Genomic DNA, 16,347 nt, shown 5'->3' on the forward strand with positions numbered 1-16,347 from the left:
ACCAGTAATTTCTTAATGCCAAAACCAAAGTCATTAAGAGAAAAGGAGACTGGAAATCCAATATCCTTTGTGAAGAGAGATGGGAAAAATTTTAACAAAATATTAGCACTATATAATAGAAATATTACATCATGATGAAGTGGAGTTTATCCTGGAAATATAAAGCTGATTCAAGATTTGAAAAATTAATAAAGTTCAGGGTGCCTGGGTGGCTCAGTCGGTTAAGCGTCTGCTGAAACCCCAAGTCGGACTCCCTGGGAGTCCGCTTCTCCCTCTCCCTCTGCCCCTCCTAGCCCCCCACCGCTCATGCTCTGTCTCTCTCTCAAATAAATAAATAAAAATCTTAAAAAAAAAAAAAAAAGACTCCCTCCCTCTCCCTCTGCCCCTCCCCCCACGCTTGCCCTCCTGTGTGTATACTCTCTCGTGCTCTCTCTCAAACAAATCTTTAAGAAAAAAATTTAATATAATTCACTGTATCAACTGAATAAAAAAAACCATATGATAATCTCAATATTAAAAAAAGCATTTAACAAAATTCAACATCTATTCATGATTTTAAAAACTCTTAGTAAGCTAGGAACAGAATGCAATCTAACCTGGTAATTGGCATCCTTAAACAAATACAATTAATATCATATTTAATGGTGAAAAACCGAATGCTTTTTGTCTTTAACATTATACTGGGAGTCCTAGCCAGTGCTATAAGGCATAAAAAATAAATAAAAAGCATATACTACAAAGGAAGATATGAAACTGTCTTTATTCCAAGCAACATGACTGTCTATATATAAAACCCCAAAGAATCCACAAAAAACCCTACTAGATTTAATAAAGGAATTTAGCAAGGTTGTAGCATACAAAATTCAATATACAAAGATCTATCATGTTTCCACATATCAACAAAGAAACAAATGAAAATTACATATATACATATTGCCATTTATAATAGCAACCAAAAAACATGAAATGCTTAGGGATAAATTTAACAAACTATGTGCAAGATTTGTATTCTGAAAACTACAAAACATTGATGAGATAAATCAAAGATGACCAGTATAATATGTTCACGGATTTGGAGACTCAACATAGTTATCACTTCTCTCCAAATTTATCTACAGATTTAATGCAATCCCAATCAAAATTCTAGTATTTTTTTTTTTGGAAACTGACAGGATGATTCTAAAATTTATACCAAAAAAGCAAAGAAACTAGACTAGCCAAAACAATTTCAAAAAAAAAAAAGAGTACTCATATTACTTGATTTCAAGCTATAGTAATCAAGATAGTGTGGTACTGGTGACAGGTAGACACCTCAATCAATGGAAAAGAACAGAGATTCCAGCAATAGACACACACATATGTGGTCAACTGATTTTTGACAAAGATGTCAAGGAATTCAGTGGAAAAGAAAAAGGAAAAACTTTTCACCAAACTGTGCTAGAACTGGACATCCACATGCAAAAACCAAAGCAAAACAAAAGAATCTCAACCAGCCCGTACATCAGAACATATCCAAAATTTAACTCAAAATGAATCATAAATCCAAATGTAAAGCCTAAACTATGAAACTTCTAGAAGAAAACAGTACAAAATAATATTGACTTTGGGTTAGGAAGAATTCTCTGATAGATTCTCTGACAGAATTCTCTGATAGGCTATAAAGCAAAAACCATAAAAGGAAACACTGACAAACTGGATTTCATCAAAATTAACTTCTCTCTTCAAAAGATATATATATATATATATATTTTAGACTTTATTATTTTTTAGAGCAGATTTAGGTTACAACATAATGGAATGGAAGGTACTGAAATTTCTCATATAATTTCTGCCCCCACTCATATATAGCCTCTCCCATTATCAACATCCCCCCCATAGAATGGAACCTTTGTTACAACTGATGAACCTACAGTGACACATCATCACCCAAAGTCCACAGCAAATGTTAACTTTTGTACCTAATTTTATAATCATAATTTTATATTCTTTTTCCTAATTAGGGTCCCCCAATCTTACATGCTTCAGGACCCACAAATATTTGCTTTTCAGCAAGATGATTTATGTTTTTCCTGAAGTTCTAATCTCTATTGAGAATTTTTTTTATTCAATTAACATATAATGTATTATTAGTTTCAGATGTAGAGTTCAGTGTTCCATCGGTCTTATATAATAACCAGTGCTCATTACATCATGTACCCTCCATAATGTCCATCACCCAGTTACCCCATCCCCCCATCCCCCTCCCCTCCAGCAACCCTCAGTTTCTTTCCTATGATTAAGAGTTTCTCACAGGGCGCCTGGGCAGCTCAGCTGGTTGAGCGTCTGCCTTTGGCTTGGGTCATGATCCCAGAGTCCTGGGATAGAGTCCCGCATCTGGCTCTCCACTTAGCGGGGAGTCTGCTTCTCCCTCTCCCTCTGCCCTGCCCCCAGCTTGTGCTAGCTCTCTCTTGCTCTCTCTCACGCTCTCTTAGCTCAAATAAATAAAAATCTATAAAAATAAAATAAAAATTTTAAAAAGTCTCTTATGGTTTGTCTCCCTCTCTGATTTCATCTTGTTTTATTTTTCCCTCTCTTCCCCCATGGTCCTCGGTTTTGTTTCTTAAATTCCAAAAAGACAGGGTTTTAAAAATGAAACAAGGGGCGCCTGGGTGGCTCAGTTGGTTAAGCGACTGCCTTCGGCTCAGGTCATGGTCCTGGAGTCCCGGGATCGAGTCCCACATCGGGCTCCCTGCTCAGCGGGGAGTCTGCTTCTCCCTTTGACCCTCCTCCCTCTCCTGCTCTCTGTCTCTCATTCTCTCTCTCTCAAATAAATAAATAAAATCTTTAAAAAATAAAAAAAAAAAAATGAAACAAATCTGGGGTGCCTGTCTGGCTCAGTTGGTAGAGCATGCAACTCTTGATTTCAGAGTTCTGAGTTCGAGCCCTACGTTGGAGTAGAGTTTACTTAAAAAATAAACTACAATAATAACATAAAAAATAAAAAGTATAAAAAAAAAAGAAACAACTCCCAAACTGGGAGAATTTATAAAACATATACCACAAAAAGACAATTATATCCAAAATATACAAAACACTCTTATGACTCAACAGTAAAATAAGCAACCTAATTTTAAAAAGAGCCAAAGATGTCAATACTTCTTAAAAAGACAGATGTAGATAGAGCAATGAAACACATGAAAGGATGTTCAACACTGTTATTCATTAAAATTAAATGAGAACCATTTTGAATAATGCTATGAACATTAGCTTTTTTGTGGACATATGCTTTCATTTCTCTTGCATATATACCTAGGAATGAAATTTATAATTCATAGAGAAAATGTTTAACTTTATAAGAAACTACCAACTGTTTGCTAAAGTGGCAATACCATTTCACCAGAAATGGATCAAAGGAAACTTCTAGTTGTTCCACATCTTCACCAATTTTAACACTGTCCGACTTTATTCCTAGCCATGTTAGTGGGTGTGTAATAGTATCACCCTACAGTTTAAATTTGCATTTCCTTGATGACTAGAGATGTTGAGCATCTTTCTACATACTTGTATCTTTTTTTTTTTTTTTTAAAGATTTTATTTATTTGACAGAGAGAGACACAGTGAGAGAGGGAACACAAGCAGGGGGAGTGGGAGAGGGAGAAACAGGCTTCCCGCTGAGCAGGGAGCCCAATGCGGGGCTCGATCCCAGAACCCTGGGATCATGACCTGAGCCAAAGGCAGATGCTTAACGACTGAGCCACCCAGATGCCCCACATACTTGTATCTTTCTATGTGGGATGTATTGGCCATTCATGTATCTTCGGTGCAAATTCTTTGTCTATTTTTTGACAGGGCTCTTTGTCTTATTATCAAATAGTGACAGTTCTTAGGGTATTTTGGTTCAAATCCTCTGCCAGATAAATGTTTCGCAAATATTTTTCCCAGCCTATGGCTAGCCTTTTCATTTTTTAAAATAGTATATATATATTTTTTTAAGATTTTATTTATTTATTTGACAGAGAGCTAGAGAGCACAAGGAGGCAGAGAGGGAGAAGCAGGATCTCCGCTGAGCAGGGAGCCCAATGCAGGATTCATCCCAGGACTCTAGGATCATGACCTGAGCCAAAGGCAGACACTTAACTGACTGAGCCACCCAGGTGCCCCTAAAATAGTATATTTAAATGTTCATTTATATTTGTTCACTTTTCTCTGTGTATGTACTTCAAAGAATAGGTTCCTTTAAAAAAAAAAAAGGTAATAGACTGTTCTTTGGGAGCTGACAAAATCATCACCAACTACTGAACAGTCTTAAGATGATACAATCGAGACTGCCATACTAAAAACTGGAAAGTACATCCTTTTACATCTACTTTAGAGCCCTTCATAGCATTGGGTCCTTATCAGATGCCTGACATGAAACCTAAAATTAGGAAGGGAGAATAATATGTTGAAAGCCTCCCTCTTGCAACTCCTTTTTGCAATCTGACCTCTGAATTATAGACATTTCAGATTAGGATATATTACACTTTTTGTTACAGTTTTAAATGAACACTTTATGAGAAAAGCAAAGAAATTCAACTTTAGTGTAAATACATGAAAAACTAATTTATGCAATGACTTTCAATAAGCAGCTGATAGTCAAATACGTAGGCTAAAAGAAAAATTTAAAACCACTACATACGCTTTTGTTGACAACACAGGTAGTAGCTTTACATATAAATAGTGCTTATTAGTCTTTAATCATCCTGAAATTCTCTCCTAACTTTAAGAAATAAAAGTCATATGCTGGCATTTTTCATATTAATGAAAGTGCACGCTCAGTAAAATATGAAGTGTCTAGCAGAACATATTTTTTTAAGTAAAACAATAAAAGTTGCTCTCCACTACAATTCCTAGTCTTCTTTTCCCCCCAATCCATGCTCCAAAGAGAATCATAAGTCTGGTATGCACTTTTTAGAACACTTCCTATACTCAAATGAGCATATATATACACATATGCACATATATGTATATATATGTATACACATGCCTTCACAATCACAGGATATATGGCATTTTAGCATTCTATAAACAAAAATAAAAAGAAATTTTAAAGTGAGGCCTTGGGACGCCTGGGTAGCTCAGTCGGTTAAGCGTCTGCCTTTGGCTCAGGTCATAATCCCCAGGGTCCTGGGATCGAGTCCCACATGGGGATCCCTGCTCAGCGGGGAATCTGCTTCTCCCTCTGCCTGCCACTCCCCCTGCTTGTGCTCTCTCTCTGACAAATAAATAAATAAAATCTTAAAAAAACAAAAAAAGTGAGGCCTTTATGGCTGAGAAACTATAAACATGAAATCAAAAAGAGAAAAGGTCTGAATCAAGTAATATAAAACACTTTTTGAAAACTTTTAGAATATAAAATTAAGGGTTTATTTTATTTTTTTAATTTTTTGACAGAGAGAGAGAGACAGAGAGAGAGGGAACACAAGCAGGGGGAGTGGGAGAGGGAGAAGCAGGCTTCCCTGCTGAGCAAGGAGCCCGATGCGGGGCTTGATCCCAGGACCCTGGGATCATGACCTGAGCCGAAGGCAGATGCTAAACGGCTGAGCCACCCAGGCGCCCCATAAAATTAAGTTTTGAGAACTTACGGAATGTATTATTACTTCTGTAGTAGGTACTTCTTGAAGTGGCTAGAGAGCCTACGATCTTTTCTGTGCCATGATCAATGGCCTTGAAGGAAAAGATCAGAGGAAAAATTATGGGGAGTTTTAAGGAATGGCTATTTGAATGAACGTCTCACAATGGGGCCATAGCTTAAAAAAATTCCTCACCAGAATCCTACCGCTGCCAAAGCAAACAAATCAAAATATTAAGCCTCTTAGTGATCATTGGAGAGATGACCCACAACAGAGATCAAGTCCTAACTCCTCCTGCAGCCAGCCTAGTCCTTGCTCAGTGAGTTCATGAAAACCACAACCAGGCGGTGGGAAGAGCACTTATGCAAGGGATCAATTACCTGACTCACTAAGACTGACCGCAACTGCCACTACTGTAGAATCCATTTGCCTGAGTTCTCCATAGGCACTACTTCTTAGCAGGCAAAGTACTGCAAGCTCCCTGGACTACAGAAATGGTGATGGCAGTGGGTGTGGGGATGGGGGAAGTGTGTGATGGGGATGAAGGAGTGCACTTGTGATGAGCACTGGGTATTGTATGGAAGTGCTGAATCAACTACATTTCACACCTGCAACTAATATTACACTGCATGTTAACTAACTGGAATTTCAATAAAAACTTAAAAAAAAATGGTGATGGCTGGTTCTTTGCTGTAAGAGACACAGATTCTGAATTGGCCTTGCCAGGAACACTACACAAGATTATCCGAATGTTTCATATAAATCACATGGCCTTGGGGTGCCTCAGTCGGTTAAGCGTCTGCCTCCGGTTAAGTGTCTGCCTTCGGCTCAGGTCATGATCCCGGACTCCCGGGACTGAACCCCTGCACTGGGCTCCCTGCTCAGCGGGGGATCTGCTTCTCCCTCTGCCCCTCACCCTGCTCTCATGTGCTCACTCGCTCTCTTTCTCTCAAATAAAATCTTATTTAAAAAAATCAATCAATCAATCAATCACATGGCCTCTGATCCAAGAATTCCCTTCAAGTGGCAGTGAGTGGATGCTCAGGGCCTCATGATCAGGTAGACCCTTATTCAGACACTGATGTCTCCCTAGCAGAAAGTAAAGGCTTCTTGAAACTTAATATATCAGTTGTTGCCCCAGCTAAAAACTTCTGAATTTGGGATGCTACAGGATATAAAATAGGCTCTGAACCACCAACCCAATAAATGCTGTTTCCCATCTCCAGAATACAACGGATGAGGGAACAAACGATTACAGTGGAGTGATGTCTTTTCTGCTCTCAAGGTTTTGTTTCTTATATCAAGAACTCTGAAATCTGCTATCTAGAAGTTTAGTACCCTTAAGAAATTCTTGTGCCAGGAAACAAAATAACTGTTTCACTCTATTGAAAGCTGAGCTTATCATGTTCAGTTCAATTTCCTCAGGACAGGAGAAAAACAAGAACAAAAACAGAGGTTACAGAATTGGTTGGGGGTGACTGTCCCTGGCTATCAAGGGGAAGTGAGGTTGCTACTATAACTCTGGGAACTAGGAAGACCATGAGAAGACCTCAGGGGACTCCCCTGAAGTACGTTCTCACAGTACTGTGCACATGTTAAGGTTAGTAGAAGACTATCCCAATTCCATACAGTTGGAACTATGAGGGCTCAGACTCTTTCAAGAATGCAAGAGGGTCAGCTTGTTAAGAACAGAACCCTGAGAAGCCAAGATACTAGCAGAAGGTATGAAACCTGAAGTGAAACAGATTAGGGTGCGCGCACTGACGCAAAACTGAAGATTGAAGCCAGCACTGATTTCCTTACTAGTCACCAGTGTGTAACAAGTATGCCCATCTTTCCCTTTAAACACATTTTCTTTTTATCTCCTTTTCCTTTCCCCCAATCATGCAGATGGCAAATTAGCAGGAATTAAATTTAAGTTGTAAAATATGAAGAATCACAATGCAACCAGGGGCAGCATAACACTAGAACCAGTTGCCCTATGGCCCTGCCTCTGAATATGGTACCGCAGCTTGTGTTGAGATTTTCTCCCACTAGAAAAACTACATCAACAGATGGGATAACAGGGTTATCTCCACATTTACATAAGTGGGGAGGGAAATGAGGGGAAAGAAGAGAAGGGAAAAGAGGTGGTTAAACTACTAAAGGCTGAGATATTCTAGTTATTTCCTAGGAGGGCTACCCCATTTTTAATATCCCCTTCTTCGGGATGGCCACCAGCCATAGATTCTGGGGCTATGACTATATATCATAATCCTGGTCCCCTAGCTTTGGGAGACAGATAGCTGGTCTGAACAGGGTAATCTAATCCTTTATTACTGGAATGTAAAAACTGAAAAGGCAAGGCAGAGAGATTAAATCTTTAATGTAAAGTCACATTAATGGCAGGGGTCTAGAAAGAAGGTATAAAAACTGATGAGATCCCCAGAGCTCCTCTGGTTTCTTCTATTCAAGACCCACTTGTTCAAGTCATCATTCAATGTCCAGTATGGGTTCCAAAAATGGCTTTTGTTCCCCCGTAAGCTAATGAGTATCAGCTGATTGCAACCCAAAACATGCTAATAGGACTTCTTCTAGGAAGTGAAAAAAGGTGTGGAAGGTTCTCATTTTAATGTCAAATTATCATAATCATACATTTTCCTTGCTTCCTCTTACCCTGCTCAAAAACTCAACTCCTATCAGAGTTTGCCTTCAGAATCATGACATTAGAACCCTCATGCCTACCATGCTTTTTCATATCCTCTTATTTTGCAAGAAAGTGTACTCACTCCAAAGCTTCAGTTTGTTCATTTCAGCAGCAGTTCCCTGTTAAGACTTTACTGTGAGGCATCAGCAGTTCTTTGCAACTCGTGACAACTTACCAGTGCCAATAAAGCAAACTAAATGATTACTGATTAACAATGGAAATGAATTTTTTTCCTTAAAAGATACTTAGTATAAAAATGTCAAGCCCAGCCTAATTCTACTCTCCATGTGCCTTGCTTCTCCTGTCACTTAAATCCTAGATCACCAACATGGACTTGTGACAGGAGAGGCATAAGCAGTTTCAGCCCCAATCTTTGATCCCAGATCAAGTCATCATTAACACTAATTCACTCAACCCTTATACCCCAAATTAGAGGACTAGGATTCCTAGCTTGTTCCGATACATACTCTGTCCTATTCTTACTCTTTCTGCTGTTCTAGCCCTGTTGATACCTCAGTTATTATAACTAAGCTTCTGTTTTGACACTTTTGTAGGTTCTTAGTCTGTTCCCCATCCTGTCTTTCCTAGGACTGGGACACCTACTTTTGCTTACCAGTCCCAATCCCAAGGACAGAAATCAGGCCATGATCTAGAGCCCAGCACCCTCAAACAGAATTCTCTGACAGCCATTCATATATGTGTACCTGTGGGTATTTATTTTATTCATTTACACATACACACATACACACACACACACACACACACACACACACACACACACTTTCTTTCTCCAAGATTCCATGTGCTGCTTCATCTTGAATTCGCAGTAACAAAAGGTTTGCTCTCTAGCTGTTCTACTCCTGACATGGCTGACCAAAGAGACCTTTCCTCTACACCTCTAGTTTAGACGAAACTGGCTCTAACATGCAGCACTATTTCTAAGTGTGGACTCCTTCTACTCTGTCCTGTGTAATTGTAACCTCTGCCCTAGGCTAAAACTGGGCCATGCTCTATCATCATAAATACAACAAAACTCTATCATATCTTGATATGGTACACGTAAGTAAACTTACAGAATTTAGAAACAAAGCAAACAAATGGAAGAAAAAAATTTCTAAATGGTATGGATTGTACACCTTGTAGCATAGTAATATTAAGATAATATGATTTCCGGACACTTACATGCCAAAAAAATTTTTTTAAACACTAGATTATAATTTTTTAAAAGTAGAAAAAAAGACAAAGACTACATTATATTTTATAAATATATTCTATTATAGCATATAGAAATGATCATTTCATTCCCAAGAGTTCTAGCAGTAATTTCTTGACACAAAACTGATAAGGTAATGAGAGCAATAAAACAGTGTATGTATCTTGTCATATAACTTAGTATCTTTTTTTTTAAGTTTTTATTTATTTTTAAGTAATCTCTCCACCCAACGTGAGGCTCGAACTTACAACCCCGAGATCAAGAGTTGCATGTTCTACTAACTGAGCCAGCCAGGCGCCCCAATTAGTATCTCTTTTGATCAATGCTGAATACTTCTTTATGAAACTTAAACTTCTAATCCCATTTAGTATCCAAAATGGGATTCCCATCACTTTCTCCACCTTCATTTTACTTCACCTTCATTGAATACTTGAATACTTCAATGAATACTACACCTTCATTAAAGTTGTTCCCTTCCCTGGCTTTCTCTACCTTGATTCCTAACTAAACATCAAGCCACAAGTGGGATGATCACAGGTATAAGGGAAACGTAGCTGAAGATTCAAGGAAAAAGGTATGTTAGGCCCCTTATAAGCCAAGAGAGCTGCAGTAAGAACAAGTGCAATGAATAAAAGGAACCCCAAATACTGTGGCTAGGGAGGAAAGCCAATGAAACCTCAACACAGATGTCGTTACCACAGTATTTAATAATTATCTGTTCATAAGCTAAAGTAGTTTACTAGCTCTTCGAAATGAGAAATAGTATTTTACTATCTTAACATTTACACCACAGAAAGTAGACAGTTAATAAACTCTTGTTGAATAAAAACAAAACAATCAAGGATTCAGATGGCTAGTTAAGGAGTGTCAAATGTACTCAGCTTAGATGCAGTACAGTCACTGTAGAAAGACAACTTCTTCCAGGGAGGACCTTACTCTAACAAAACCAAGTGTGATGTGAGTTCTAAGTCCCTCTTCCCAAAAACAACTCCCTACTGACATCAATAAGCATAAGGCAAAATGCATGCCACGTCATGGATTAATTTCATTTGCTCTTACTCTTTCACCAGGCAATTATTTTCCTTTATTCCGATTTTGTATTACTATAACCCTTTCCTCAGCCTAACACTATGCTTAATATTTCTCTTTTTTTATTTTTTAAGATTTTATTTATTTATTTGACAGAGAGAGACAGTGAGAGCAGGAACACAAGCAGGGGGAGTGGGAGAGGGAGAAGCAGGACCCTGGGATCACGACCTGAGCCGAAGGCAGACGCTTAACGGCTGAGCCACCCAGGCACCCCGTTAATATTTATCTTTTAAAAATCCATTTTATTACAGGCATCTGGAAATGAGTTACTGGCCAATGTATCTTCTGAACTGCTGTTCACAGACATCCTATAGTGAGTTGAATTCTCATGAAGAAAACAGATTATGTGATAGGAAAATAATAATGTAATTTAGTTTTACCTGTAACTCCAATAAGCCAGAGGATTCTTTACTAAGGTAGTCACTTTGCCATCCTTAAAACATTTTTTGTAAAAACAGGACTATTTTATTGACCCCTTAATGATGACAGATGATGAAATGAGACCAAACTCAAAACTTGTGTATAGTACTTAAATCTGCTACTCACAAGGATATGAGAAAAATTTTCAAAATGCCGAAATCAGCATGCTATATAAGAGCATTTCTAAGCTTTAATAAAACTGAAAAAAGTACATGCAGATGTGATTGATAGATATAAGCATGCCAGATATTAAATAATAACACCAAAACAACAATTAGGTACTGGAATGCAACTGGTCTTCTTCCATTAAAATAGCACTTGCGAAACGATCTTGACTAGACTGGAATGATGCTTTGACATCAGGATATGCAAAGCAACTATTAAAATCTACGCTTAAAGTAGGTGTCAACAAGCAGAGTAAGAAGAAAGGCCACAATGTGAGGATCCTTTTAAAGATCTTTCAACACTGGAAAGCAACAGTCAAAAAATGGCTCATTTCTGATGAATGTATTAGGCTGAGAAAATTCAAAGTGCATGCAAACTCATAAAGAAGAAAAAGAATAAGCTTTCTAAGAAAGATACAATACCCTTCTCCGAGCTATGCCTACAGATCACTAGCATTAAATATCATCATTTCAGAAAGGCTATTCAGCACGTATTTCTCCTGACCGGCCCCAAACACACAAGTACATGTCCCGTGGTAATGGCAGCCTCCACGCCTTTCAGCAGCTGCCATGTCCTGTCCGGCTTCCCCACACCCTCCTGAAAGTAGAAACACCTCTGCCAACCCATGTAGTTGGTTAGGTTATGCAATCTAACACAAGCTGGGAATCGCTGAACTTATTTACTCTGGTGACTCAGATTTAAATCTAGGTCTCTGTGGAAAAGGAGGTGGAGAACACAAATGAATGTGTTGACACCATTTTCCGCTAATATTTATTATATAACTAAAGCAAACTCAAAAGATTTTCTGCTCTGTATATAGGTTTTTTGGTTTTTTTTCCTCTTTATATAGGTTTGACCAAGAAACTAGCTTTCAGAAATGCTCTGGTCTAACTAGGTCCAGCATGGCATCAGCTACACTGAATGACCTGAGGTAAAACAATTCCCTTCTACAGAGAACTCCCCTATGGTGTTGCCATTCACACATATTGTCCTTTTCCATCTTCTCTAGCCTGTTCTTTAGGCTGCCACCAAGAGCTACCTCTTAGCAATAACTTCACAATGTCAGGGCGCCTGGGTGGCTCAGTCGTTAAGCGTCTGCCTTCGGCTCAGGTCATGATCCCAGGGTCCTGGGACTGAATCCCGCATCCGGCTCCCTGCTCTGCGGGAAGCCTGCTTCTCCCTCTCACACTCCCCCTACTTGTGTTTCTGTCTCTCTCTCTCTGTGTCAAATAAATAAATAACATCTTAAAAAAAAAAATAATTTCACAATGTCAAGATAATTTTTTTTAAAGACGTTATTTATTTATTTTAGGGGGAAGGGGCAGAGAGAGAGGGAGAGAGAATCTCAAGCAGACTCTGTGCTGGGTGCGAAGCCCGATGTGGGGTTCAACCCCACAACCCTGAGATCATGACCTGAGCCAAAATCAAGAGTCGGGTGCTCAACCGACTGAGCCACCCAGGTGCCCCATCAAGATAATTTTTCCAATGCTATTTCACTTAGAGAAAATAGAAATACTTTAGACACTGGAACCTCAGAAATAAAACAGCAATAAAACAGTTTTCATTTTCACCAAAGAGATAACTCATCTATTTCTGGAGTCATCAAACTAAGATGAAATATATAAAACACATTTGTCATTAATCCGACAGATTAAATTATCTTTAAAAAGAATACAGGCTAGGAAAATCATATTTAGTACAATTTTCAGGGTAACCTAGCTGCAAAATGCTTCAGGAGCAAAAGGTTTTCACGTTAAAAATAGGTTTTTTGGGGGCGCCTGGGTGGCTCAGTTGGTTAAGCGTCTGCCTTCGGCTCAGGTCATGAACCCAGGGTCCGGGATCGAGTCCCACATCGGGCTCCCTGCTGCGCGGGGAGCCTGCTTCTCCCTCTGCCTCTGCCTGCCACTCCCCCTGCTTGTGCTCTCTCTCTTTCTCTGACCTTTTAAAAAACATAGTTTTTTCCTAAATATTTTACTTTATTCCTAATCCTTATCATCATTATTTCTTTTTAAGATTTTATCTACTTATTTGTCACACAGAGAGAGAGAGAGAGCAGCACACAAGCAGGGGGAGCGGCAGGCAGAGGGAGAAGCAGGCTCCCCGCTGAGCAGGGAGCCCGACATGGGACTTGATCCCAGGGACCTGAGCCAAATGCAGGCAATTAACCAACTGAGCCACACAGGCATCCCCATCTTCATTATTTAAATATTAAAATCAGACTAATTTTTTCCTAGAAAACTCACCTGATTGATAGTAAAATCAATTGTATAATTTTCTGTAATTCTGACATAAGTAAATTTCACAATTTTCTCCAAGGAAATTCTATCAACCTGATACTCAGATCAAACATCATCATAAGGTTCCCCTAATCATCTCAACTAAAAGTAATCTTTCTACTCACTAAGCAGTCATAGAACTTCTGTACCTCACAGACTAATCACATACTATTCCTTATGAGTCTATCTTACCTTCAGTGTATTATAAAGATACTGAGAGAACTATCCATGTCTTAGACATCCTTATAGCTCCCACAGCACCCAGCATAGCATACTATAAAACATTTAATAAATATTTAGGAAAAAATTACAGAATTTTTAATATACATTTTTAGCATCTTTGAGAGTCTATTTACAGTGTATCATCATTTTGGGAAATAAAAACTAGGTCTTCAGAGCAAGTTTAATCCCTTATACTTGATCTAATTTAGTCACTAGTCATTACAGAAATAAGTCAAGCTAAATAAAATTAGGCAATCAATTACACAATGATTTTTCTAAAAATAACTGATAGGGAGCTTATTTTTATTTCATACTTGTTTACTTAAATATGGCATTTATCACCTAATACTGTGTTTTAATGAGCAACATGCCATGGGGAAAATACTTGGGCTTTAGAGTCACAGAGACCCAGGCTTTTATCAAGGAAAACTGATTATGAGTTTACCAAAGGATTTCTAGGGCAAAGAGAATAAAGAAACATAATAAAACATGTATTATCATTCTTTCAGTCGATAATGAATAGTTTTAGAATTCCTAAGAGTGACAGTAAACATTTATTTTCTTAAGACTTACATAATTTTGTGACAACATGCTTATTACCTAAGTACAGTCATTCACTCAACAAATGCTTACTGAAGGCCAATTATATCCCTATGTGTACGTGTTTAGAGACTAAAACTTGCTAAATACATTATACAATATGTGGTAATGTTCTACAGCTGTTTATTCATCTACACTATAAATACCCTTCCTGCTTTTCCAAAATCTCCTTTATATTCAGTACAGTGATAGAGGGTACTTAATATCTTTTAACTAACTGTCCAATATTTCTTTCTTTATATTGTGTTACATCTTAAGAATGAAAGTTCCTAGTAAGCAAATATACTAGCAATTAAATAAAGAAGTCCAGCAAAGCAGAATTAAGAAGAATGCCATGTAATTGAAATTTTACATGACTATATCCAGGGCTGTGAATGAACTACCGATTGGGAAGTTATCAGCTGTTTGCCTACTCGTCACCCTTTTTACAGCAAATGTACAGGAGAAATATGTATCTTTGGTACCTATGGAAATAAGCATGGAATCTGAATTTGTACATATTAACCTCTTCACCCTGAGGTGAACAAAAATATCAACATTCTTGTATTTGTCAACATTTTTCAAAATGAGCAAGATCATTATGCTTTTAGCAATAAAATACATACAAGTCAGTATTATACTATAGTCATGTAAAATGTTACCACTGGGTAAAGGGTGATGGGTGAAGGGTACATGGATTCTACTATTTTTGAAACTTCCTGTATGTTTATAATTATTTCAAAATTAAAATATAGGGACGCCTGCGTGGCTCAGTCAGTTAAGCGTCTGCCTTTGGCTCAGGTCATGATCCCAGGATCCTGGGATCGAGTCCTGCATCAGGCTCCTTGCTCGGCAGGAAGCCTGTTTCTCCCTCTGCTTGTGCTCGAGCTCTCTGTCTCTCTGACAAATAAATAAAATCTCTAAAAAAAATTTTAAAAAAATATATATATATCAATAAGGTAATGCAATCTGAATAAATGTTAGAGAGATTAAAACAAATATATAAACTGCTTTTCTAAATTCAAACACTTAAAATGTACTAAGAGATCTGGACATTTTGAGACAATACTTGCGGGATTTTTTTTTTTTAAAGACTGTATTTTATTTTAATTAATCTCTACACCCAACTTGGCAACCCCAAGATCAAGAGCTGGAGCATGCTCCACTGACTGAGCCAGTCAGGTGCCCCACTTGTGGGATTCTTCTTAAAGTGTTTAGTCCTATTGCTCGCTTCAGCAGCACATATACTAAAATTGGAATGATACAGAGAACATTAGCATGGGCCCTGCATAAGGATGACACATAAAGTGTTGAGTCCTATATACAATAATCAATCACCTCCTAAATTATAAAGTAAAATTTATGTGGGTGGATGTTTTACGTAGAGCAAGGCAATAAACCTACAATAAGCCTACAAGGTTCTATGCAGATATAAACAAATCAGTTGTCCCCCTGAAGAAAAAAATAATACAAAATAATTTTGGCATGGTTTTTGGTTTTTTGTTTTTGTTTTTTTTTTGAGAGAGAGAGAATGAAAGAGTGAGAGAGAGCATGAGAGGGAGGAGGGTCAGAGGGAGAAGCAGACTCCCCATTGAACAGGGAGCCTGATGCGGGACTCGATCCCCGGGACTCCAGGATCATGAGCTGAGCCGAAGGCAGTCGCTTAACCCACTGAGCCACCCAGGTGCCCCGGATGAGTTTGTAATATCAAGTAATGGCTAAGTATAACACTGTATGTCAACTACACTTCAATAAATACAATAGCTGTGCATCAGATGATTACTTTTCTTAGGCTAATATTAAATTAATTGGCCTCTTTAAGTCCATACTGGCTGGAGAAGAGGGAAACAAGCTGGGAAGAAACATACAGGAAGAGGGAGCTGGAACGGATATTTTAAAATGCAGCAAATTTGGGGCACCTGGGTGGTGCAGTTGGTCAAGCACCGGCCTCTTGGTTTCGTCTCAGGTCGTGCTCTTGGGGTTGTGGGACTGAGCCCTGCACTGGCGGCACCACACCCAGCACAGTCCGCTGGTGACTCTCCCCCTCCCCCTCCCCGCAGCACGTATCTATTTAAATAAAACTTTTTTTAAAAAAGAGCAAATTCA

At 38.4% G+C, this 16,347-nt stretch overlaps 1 non-coding gene across 1 annotated transcript; it reads left to right on the forward strand.

Moving 5' to 3' along the window:
* The first annotated feature begins 15,464 nt into the window (after positions 1–15,464).
* Positions 15,465–15,572, forward strand: LOC116630330. Its single transcript, XR_004298930.1, has one exon. It is a non-coding gene; the product is annotated as a U6 spliceosomal RNA (small nuclear RNA).
* Positions 15,573–16,347: the final 775 nt, after the last annotated feature.

This window comes from Phoca vitulina, unplaced genomic scaffold (genome assembly GCF_004348235.1).
Source record: "Phoca vitulina isolate PV1807 unplaced genomic scaffold, GSC_HSeal_1.0 scaffold3, whole genome shotgun sequence".
In the NCBI taxonomy this organism is placed as follows: Eukaryota; Metazoa; Chordata; class Mammalia; order Carnivora; family Phocidae; genus Phoca; species Phoca vitulina.